Below are 6864 nucleotides of genomic sequence, written 5' to 3' on the forward strand. Positions count from 1 at the left end.
GATCATAGAGTAGCGATTTATAATAGAAATCAGATCATAGAGTAGCGATTTACAGTAGAAATCAAATAAGAGAGTAGCGATTTACAGTAGAAATCAGACCATAGAGTAGCAATTTATAATAGAAATCAGATCAGAGAGTAGCGATTTACAATAGAAATCAAATCAAAGAACAACGATTTATAGTAGAAATCAGACCCGAGAGTAGCGATGTACAGTAGATCAGATTAGAGTGTAGCGATTTACAGTAAAAATCAGATAAGAGAGTAGCGATTTACAGTAAAAATCAGACCAGAGAGTAGCGATTTATAGTAGAAATCAGATCAGAGAGTAGCGATTTGCAGTAGAAATCAGATCAGAGAGTAGCAATTTGCAGTAGAAATCAGATCAGAGAGTAGCGATTTACGATTTATAGTATTTTTGGGTTTTCCACGAGCCCCACAACGATTTATAGTGTTGTTCGGTCTTCCAACAACGATTTGTAGTGTTGTCGGGTCTTCCTACAATGATTTATAGTGTTTTCGGGTCTCCAACAAGCCCCACAGCGATTTATAGTGTTGACGAGTCTCACCATAGCAATTTATAGTGAAAATCAGATAAGAGAGTAGTGATTTATAAAAGAGATCATATAAAGGCCCCAAAAAAATTTGGACCCACGCCGGGGGGAGTTCTCGGACCCCCCTTCTCTAAGGGCAAAAACTCTGAATCAGGCTCCACAACTCATCAAGTTGAATGATGCTACCCACGCTGGGAAGAGCCCCCAAACCCCCCTCCTGTAAGGGCAAAAACTCTGAATCAGGCTCCACAACTCATCAAGTTGAATGATGCTACCCACGCTGGGAAGAGCCCCCAAACCCCCCTCCTGTAAGGGCAAAAACTCTGAATCAGGCTCCACAACTCATCAAGTTGAACGATGCTACAGTTAGTGTGCAGGTTAATCAATGTTTGATGGAGCAATGTAGGATCGTCTGCTGGATGTGCACAGAAGTAGAAAGAGAAGGGAGAGAGAGTGAGAGGGTTTTACAGTGTTTTACGGAGAAGGAAGAAGAAGAAGATGACGATGAAAAGTTCAAACAAACATTTTTTATGGCTCGGGTTCGTTAAGCCGGATCACCATCGGATCGCTGGCTCACCATCGTTTCGCCGGATCACCATCGGCGAAACGATTAAGGTTCATTTCGCTGTGTAGACTTTGAAGAGTCAACATCATCCTCGACTTTCTGGATGGAGGACATGTTTGTCCTTTTTTTGAACCGTTTGTTTTTCTTTTTTGAATGAAGGGCATTTTTGTCATTTTCTCAAACCATCATTTTATGACAGAATAGCAAAAAAGGGTACTTAAGTCTTTGCAATCGCACCAAACTCCAATGCTAAGTGATGTCAACATACACGAGAATACGAGCCCCATGTGCTTATATAAGTGGTGCTCATTCAGACCCCCGAACACAGACGTGGGATTCAGTGAATCATCGGGGGAGAGCATACACCACGCTCTCTCTTCAATGCTATTAAATGGGATTTCCCCTTTTCCTCCACTATGAACGTGGGGAAGAGGGAGGTCCCTCCCTGACATAGCTGGATCGGGTTGACTGAGTCAGGTTTTCCAACACATTTATTTTTAAACAATAATAAAAAAAAATCGATGTAACTTTTTGGTAATTCCTTAGGTGTTTTGTATTAACCATGGAAAAGTTTAGGTGTGTTCTAAAGAATTTTGAAAACCTAGTTTTATTGGTTATCACTCAATATTTAGTTGTGTTTTTGAAAAAAAAATATCATGATATGTGTGTGTGGAAAACCATATCACAAAGATACGCTTACGACCTGGTACATTACTAAGTTCAACACACGTGAACACCGTAAATGTAGTAGACGACATTGTTAATCCTTTATGTGAATAGTTGACAAGTTGCCGGTTTTTTGTATAATTTTTTCGCTGTGAATATTTTCATAAATGTTAAAAACTGCAAAATCGCGTTCGGCAAAAAAAAACAGGAGATTTTGAAAATTTTCATAAATGTCAGGTTTTTTTCAGCAAAATTTTGGGAATAAAAAATAAATTAAAATATATAAAAAAATAATTTTTATAAGAAATTATAAATAAAATATATTTAAAAATAAAAAAACTCAGGGTTTTCACGATAAATATTTTTTCAGCAACGGCCTTCGTGCTTGAGACTCCTACACTTGCCACTGTCCTTTTGTGGTGGTCTCCAATGTTGAGGCCTTTTAGCTTCTTGTTGTTCAGGTCTTCTCACTTGCTACTTATTGCCATTTCTTCTACCACCTCCTCTCTTTGCCTTCTAAAACTTGTTATTGTTTTTTTTTTTCTTATAGAAACCATGGAACAATGAACTAGATTGTCCCAGCTGAACTTAGGTTTCTCTTTCGTCCTTATTTTCAATGTACATGTATTCCAAAACTCATAATGGGAACTCATCTCGACTAGCTTTTGGAACTTCCTCTTTTGCAACGGTCTTACCAACTTTAAGAATTTCAAGCATCACTCCTTGCTCATACAACTTATATTTTTTTCTCAATGGACATTGAAGCCTTGGTAAACAAGGACATAGAGTTGAACTTAGCGGTGTAGGCTATCACACTCATATTTTCTTGATATAGCTTTCGAAATTTATTTTTCTTTTTCATCCTCTCAATTCTCGACAAAATATTTTGATAGAATTTGTTTTGAAAGACACTCAAAGTGACAAATTCTTCATCACCCAAGACATCCCTGATGGATCGCCACCAATAATCTACAACACCAACCAGGTTGAAGGCCACATCCTAAGCTTTCTGATTTTCTAGGCACTGAATTGCATTCAATGTCTTTTTTGCTTGCACGATACATTTCTCTGTCACTTGCCCAAGAACTATTTTTTGTCATTGCTTGGTTTTGGCTCAGCTGCTTTGTATTCTGTAGCAACTTGTATATAATTCTCAAAGTGGTATAACCACACGAAGCACGCCACTCTTCTCACTAGCATGCCCTTGCCCCTGTGATATAGATGGTGCTCCTCCACCTTCAGCCCCTATATTGTGATGGAACGTGCTTTGAGAAGCTTACAGGCTGACCGATATGTTGGAGCTTGTAGTATCCCCCATTGTTGGGTCACCCCCAGCTTGTTCCATACGTGAGGGTGCAACTTAGCGCCTTTTCTTTTAAGAGTCCCTCAGTTGGTTGGATATACCTTGGTGGGTCATCATATTGCATTTACATATTAGGTAAGCTTACATATACACACATATTTAATATGCATTAATAATATGCAAATGAACACACTCATCACAAAACTATTATTCATTACGGCAAGCAATATCTTTACAAAAACAAAGGGATCATCAATTAAAGTTTTTTTGTGTGAGTTCTTTCTTAATACAACCTAGGAATCCCAATAACAACTATGTCACAACAGACCTGTATTATATGACACAATAGAAATAAAAACACGGACTATTATATACATCATTGGAACCCCACTAAGGGATACTTGGGGTGTACATTGGCTCATCCTCATTCTTCGAGGCCGAAGGGACTCTTAGCTTAAAATTTTAACCATATCTCTATGTAATTTTTGAGTTTATTGATTTCTCATTTTTCATGTTGTAGAGATCACAAGATTCACAACATCAAATAACAAGTCATTTGATTCTTTCATTGAAAAATACTCTTTTTAATCAAATTTATTAGTTTTCTTAATACATTATTTACTAAATGCTTTCATGGATTTGTTAAATAGTTGCAACAAAAATGTGAATTATGATTTTTTCTTGATGTATTATTTATTAAATGTTTGAAAGTTGCAATATAATACATTTGTTAGATAATTGCAACATGTATTATTTATTGTCTTAGATACTCATATTTTATTTTGTCCATGATAATATAAATCTCATTTTTTGATAAATTAAAAATATATAATTATATTTTTGCTTTCCACTTGAATCCTTAGTCGTTTCCTTCTTCGCTTCTGATTCACTTCCGAGATGCTTTTTGGTTCGCTTCTAAGTCACTATGTGCTTCATGTTTCCTAAAATTTTAGAAGTGCCTCGCTTCCCACTTTTGCTTTCTGTATCGCTTCCCGCTTCCTCGACTGACAACTCCGGTTCCATGACTATTTCTTCCTTTTTTTACCTTTGTAATTTGTGATTTCTTAATTTGTATGAACTTTACATATTTTTTGTTTCTATTTAATTCTTGGTTACTCTTTATCAGCAAGAATTACTGTTAGTTTTTAATCTTGTTGAAATAAGCACATTATTCTCCTGAATCTATATGTTGTGTGAACTTTGGTACTCTGGAAATATGTGTTCTTAGTTTGTTTCCAAAAGTGAAAAAAATAAAATGAAAAACTGCATCCTATTGTAAAAAGTTCCACAAAATCCATAATATTGTGGCAATTTCAAGCTTTTATGATTATTTATTTCAAAAGGCCACTGGGACTTTTCCAAGTTTTATTTAATTTTAGATCCTACTAAGAGAAACCATTATCACAAGAATGTTTGGTTACGTGGTTCAGTTACATTAGTGTTGTTTTATGCTATGTAAAATTTGCAGTGCTTTCATAATGAAATGCTCCCTTCTTGGCATGAAACTCTAAATGCAATAAGCATAGATATCCTCACGAAGTTATATATTTGCAAAATTGCATAGCCTTTTCATAGTAAACTATATTTTATAAGAATTTAAGATTGTATAAACTAGAAATAGAATTTTCTTTGGAAATTTTTAAGTGGAAGCAGATGTGGTTTATTTGTCTTTTTCAAATGCTTTAATATAATGCAAACTTTCAAGTTTTGATGAATGATTTCTGAACTTTTCATTATGCTCATGTTCTGATGATTTATGTGGATGTTTGATTTATGATTCTCGATGGCAAGCACTTAGGTTAATCATCTCTTAATTGTTGTATGCAGGTGCTTCCAAACCTTCTGAAGGGCGACCATGCGAGCGTTGCAGATCCAAACCTTAATGGGAGGTATAATGCCAGTTCATTCTGGAAGGTAGCAGACTTGGCACTAGAGTGCACTCAAGATAAGGGGATCAAAAGGCCAAATATGAACAGGGTAGTAAGTGAACTAAGGGAAGCCATTGCGCTGTGCAATGAAGTGTTGACTTCTGGAACTTCAGATAATAGTACCCAACGGAAATCAGAAGCATCTAGCTCTTCCTATAGTAACAACTTTATATAGTTGATGGACATACTCAGGCTTCTGTGTTGTATGGTTCTGTTTCGGCAAGGTAAAAGTAGCCCATCAACTTTCTTGGTTGTTCATTGCTCCAGGGTTGTTGATCTTGTATGCATGCTATGCTAGTGGGTATTGGATGATACTAGTGTTCTCTAAAAACAAAACAATTGGAGTGTCTTGGTGTAATATATCTTATTTGATTTTATAGTTTTTTTAATTATCTTGGGGATGATTTTTTGTAAACTTCCTTAATAAATCTCATATAGCTAAAGGCAACATGCAACTGACATAGATGAGTAAAAAATAAAAATAATATTGTTAAGTAAATATTGTAAGAACTGCGTAGCCTATAAACTATTTATACATAGCTGACTAATATTTTTGTTATTACACTTAGATGCATAATTTTTCGTAATCCCCTTCAATTAACTACACTCATAGGTAAGGAAACCACTAGTAAAAAAACTCCAAATTTTTAATTAAAAGAAAGTTTGCACATCTGACCCTCCTGATGTGATGTACATGATTTAATATAAACCGGTCCCTAGATCATATTTTTCAGAGGTGTATGCCAGATTTTGTGGGGGTTTAACATCAACGGCATACGTTGTGCCAGATTTTCATTCATCAAAAATCTTATTTTTTTTTGTCAAAAAAATGTGATCCAGGGGTCAAATCATATTGAACACATCCATGGGGTCAGATTTGGTCAAAATAAGCTATCCTTATGTGTTCTACCCTGGAAGCTATCCTTATGTCATTTTATCCCCCAATTAAGCTATCATTACGAGCTTACCAAACCTCCGCAAGCAGAGCTAAGCTAAGCGGCTTCTTGTTCACGCTTGGTTCTTCGCAAGTTCGTTATCGAGCATAAACAAGCAGCTTGGTTTGCTGTAAAAGTCTTAGAAACTTGTGCCACTTTGGAAGATGATAGGATTATTGGGTGTCCATATCAATAAATTGAAATACACGTTTTTAGTAGCACAATTAATGGGTTAAGCTGAGACCTCTCATAACGCCCCCAAATTTTGGACTTTTTATTACAACTATTATTTAATAATTTAAGAGTTGTTGCATTGGGATCGGTGTTTTATATCAATTGAATAAGGGTTCCTTATTGAAATTGAATCCTAAAAAGGTTTTAGAAAGGAAGAGGTCTTTAGCTGTACTTGCCTTTCAAAAAAAAAAATTTAAATAAGTTTTGAAAAAAAAATTGAATATCACAACTAATTTATAAGTACAATCCAAAACCAGTCCAGAGCCTAAGATCCGTATTCTGCCACATATAAGTCTGATTGTGATTGTGATACGATTGATTCCTGATATAGCTCATATTGTTTTATATATATGGATGGGCTTCTAAAAGATTTGAATGATTTTTGAAAGAATGCTAAGGTTTTTGAAGAATTGTATCGTGAGGATACATGTTGATTTGCTAAAAAAATTTGTTTTTGAAGTGATAAGTATTGACTTTTGAGGTTAAATTATTTAATCAGAGTAAGCATGGAAAGGTGTTTAATTATACTTTGGTAGTTCTTTCATTTGATGATTTGGTATGATCAAATTTCGAAGACTGATTTTTTGAAAAATAAAGTAGATTGTAACCCCTCAATTTTTTTAACATTTTATTACAGCTATTATTTAATAATTTAGGAGTTGTTGCATTGAGATTGGTGT

The sequence above is a fragment of the Nuphar pumila genome, chromosome 16, assembly GCF_984573655.1.
Source record: "Nuphar pumila chromosome 16, dmNupPumi1.hap1.1, whole genome shotgun sequence".
Taxonomy (NCBI): Eukaryota; Viridiplantae; Streptophyta; class Magnoliopsida; order Nymphaeales; family Nymphaeaceae; genus Nuphar; species Nuphar pumila.